Raw genomic sequence first — 3,449 nt, forward strand, 5'->3', positions numbered from 1 at the left:
GTTGGTTTTTTTGTTAGATCGTTTTTTTTTTTGGTTTTGAGAAGATGATGAGGAAAATACATTTTTACCCTCATTGAGATCTTCAGATCTTGAGGTCGGATCCGACGGCTCAAGAGAAGAGTGAGATAAGGGTGGCACTCTAAGAGTGGCACCCTAGACAAACTATATATATATATATATATATATATATATAGGGGAGGGATAGAGGCACATTATAGCCACATTATAAATTAATTAAAGCAAAATCATGGACTTAAAAGTTGAATTAAGGGCTGATTTTTTGTAGATATGATCTCCCCACCATGGAGAACATGCTCACAAAAATTTAGCTCATTCAAATAAGTCTAACATTAGAACATACTCACAAAACTTTTAAACCGTTAGATGAAAAGTTAAAAAAATGAACACAAATGAACACTAATTTTTACATAATTAGACATATCCAAATATCATGATTTTTTGTGAGAATGATCTTCATGATGGGGAGATCATCTCCACAAAAAACCAGGCCTTAATTCATTTGTATGTCGAAAATGTGGCTATAATGTGCGCATAATGAATGTGCCTCTATCCCTCTATATATATATATATATATATATATATATATAAGCTTATATATATAAGCTTGAGATGGTTGAACTGTATGCATTCCTGCTTTTGTTATGCATTGCGGATTATTATAATATATTTTTTTCAAATTACTACATTGTTACTGGTTTGCTGCTATATGTTACTTGAAATTTAATATGTGAATGGTTGAGCTGTCTTAGTCTTAGCGGAATGAATGTATATGAACGTGCACACTGATCTTGACTCATGTAAAGGGCGGTAATAGATGAAGACCAATGTACGATGCTATATAACATGTTTATTCTTATGTAGAACTTGATTTCTTGATAATAGTATATGGAGATCAACTCATCTTATAGATAGATAGATAGTTAAAGAAAAAGTCAAACTCAGAGTGCTTTTTTACTATTGAAGTTTCACATTCATGACTTGATTGCTTTAGCTTTTGTATTTTGACACGCGACTTCGGTGACTTGGTGTTCTAAATTTGTACGTTTCATTGTATTGCTGTGGAGATGAAGAAATATTGCGAAGTTTCATTTCTATTTGAAAGTGTAGTTCATGGTTATGGTGGAGACAAACACTAAGCACAACAAGAAACTTGAGTGCATTATATGAAATAGCGAGAATGCCGAGAAGTTACCACAAACTATATATTGGTGAGGCTCTTTGAGCCACAAATCATTGTGTTTTAATATTTTCTCAAGTTTGTTTGAAACCAACATGTGTTTGAGAACTAATGTAAATAATATGCTATGCTTTTTTTTAGGGTGCAATGCTCACAACCAATACTAAAAAGTGGTGGGTTGTAATTTCTAGATAGAAGAGAGCATCAAAGATTAAAATAATATAAAATAATGCAAACACGGGGATGGGCAAAGTTTTATTAATATCGAAACTATTCAATTCCCTCTTTTTCTTCTTTATTTTCTTCATCTAAAAAAAGTAATATTTCTTCTCCAAAAATGGGAGGTTGATCCCAAAAGTAAATAAATAATTTACGAAGAATAATGGAGGTTCGCAAGTAGAATGTAGCAAACGTTCCAAGGTAAGCTTTTTTTTCTTTCCTTTTATCTCTTTTTGATTATTCCATTAGTTGGATTTGTAATAGATTTGTTCGGTGATTGTTTGTAATTGAATCCGCTTTTGAATGATTTCATATTATTGTACTGTCTAAATAAAGCAGCTGATTCTTTCATTATTTAGTATAAGTCATTATATAGACACTTTTAATTGTTATGCAATTAGTTTGTATTCAGACGTTGGTTTGTAAACCAACCATAGAGAGTACCACTAAAGTAAACTACTCATTCAAATAATTTACACGACACTTTAAACTATTGAATATTACTAACACTTCCTTCTGCCAGTAATAAAGTTCAACGTTTTAAAACTTCAAATTTTGCAACTAAAAACCACATATGACATACCTAACCAAATACCGCAGATATGAAAATTTTCCTTCCAAACAATCAATTCAACTATAAATGAATACATCGAAAAGAAATAAATAAAAATACACAATCTTCAATAAGTTGAAGTAATGAAATAGTACCTACCTTAGAATCATTAGATTTCCTTTTAATATTCTTTGTCAAATCATTGAAGAACACTTCTCACAGTACACCAATTCTTCACAGAATACCCTCTACTATAACTACTACTTCCAATTCCAATTTTTCTCCTTCTCAACAAAATTTCAAAATACAATTCCTTTATTATTATTAGAGTAAAGAAGTTATGGACGAGAAATTTTGGTTGTGAAGAATGGAGGCGAGAATTTCTATTGATATGGGAGAGAATAAGATGCGATGGGAGATGAGAGAAAGAGGGACGAACAATGGAAAATGGGGAAATTGGGCGTGGATTTACTAAGCTGGGTTATCAAGGAAAATGGAAATTGTTACTTTTTTTGTTTTGGGTTCAACAATATTGCTTCAGTTTCAAAAACTATATCACCAGGCAAATGGATACTATCATCATTAACTCAGGTGTCTCTTAAATCAACAAAATTATAAATTTGTGTCCTAAAATTTCTATAAATCAATCAAAGATTCGAGATGTCCATAAAAGCAAACAAAACAAACAAATGGGTATTCTAAAAAACAATCATCAATCCAAAATTCCAATAAGAAATCACTTGAGCAAATACACCAATATCACCAAAGGGGTATTATCATTATGCAAACAAAAAACGATTTGAAAGACATACCTAGTTGAAAGGGGCAGAAGAAGAAGAGTTCTTAAACCCATAGCTTAGTGTGTGCAAATCAAAAACTCATAAAAGAAACACTGTTGAAAAAACAAAGCATTGCAGTTTGGTAGTGAAATCAATTTACTTGGGACTTAAGTAATGGTTATAAGAACAAAATATATGAGATAAACTAACCTCAGCTAATTCTTTCTGACTATTGGCCTGCCATAGTTAGGTCCATATACACGACCCTCTTTCTCAACTCCTCAAGAAAGGGAATTCCTGAGGTTGCAAAGAACATACCGCAATTCCAAATTCAAGATGTCCCTACAAATTTCTTACTTGATGAGCGAGTACATTAGACTTAATCTTCTTATTCATCTGAAAGAGATACCCAGCCTCGAGCAAACGAAATAGATAAGATGAACTGACCTGAAGTATCTCCATCTTCATATTTGTCTGTCGTAGTTGAGTCGACTGAAGGTGAAACTGATCTCAGTTCATCACTAAATAAGAAATCAAAGAATTGAATCTACAACAGGAACCTATCAATATTCAACAGAAATGATAAGTATATGTCAATCTTAAGTCATATATACTCATTACATTTATTGTTAGAACATACAATCAGAATCCTTTTGTCAATGAAATGAACAATAAATGGCGTTCATCAAAATAATGAAGT

The sequence above is a fragment of the Coptis chinensis genome, chromosome 5, assembly GCF_015680905.1.
Source record: "Coptis chinensis isolate HL-2020 chromosome 5, ASM1568090v1, whole genome shotgun sequence".
In the NCBI taxonomy this organism is placed as follows: Eukaryota; Viridiplantae; Streptophyta; class Magnoliopsida; order Ranunculales; family Ranunculaceae; genus Coptis; species Coptis chinensis.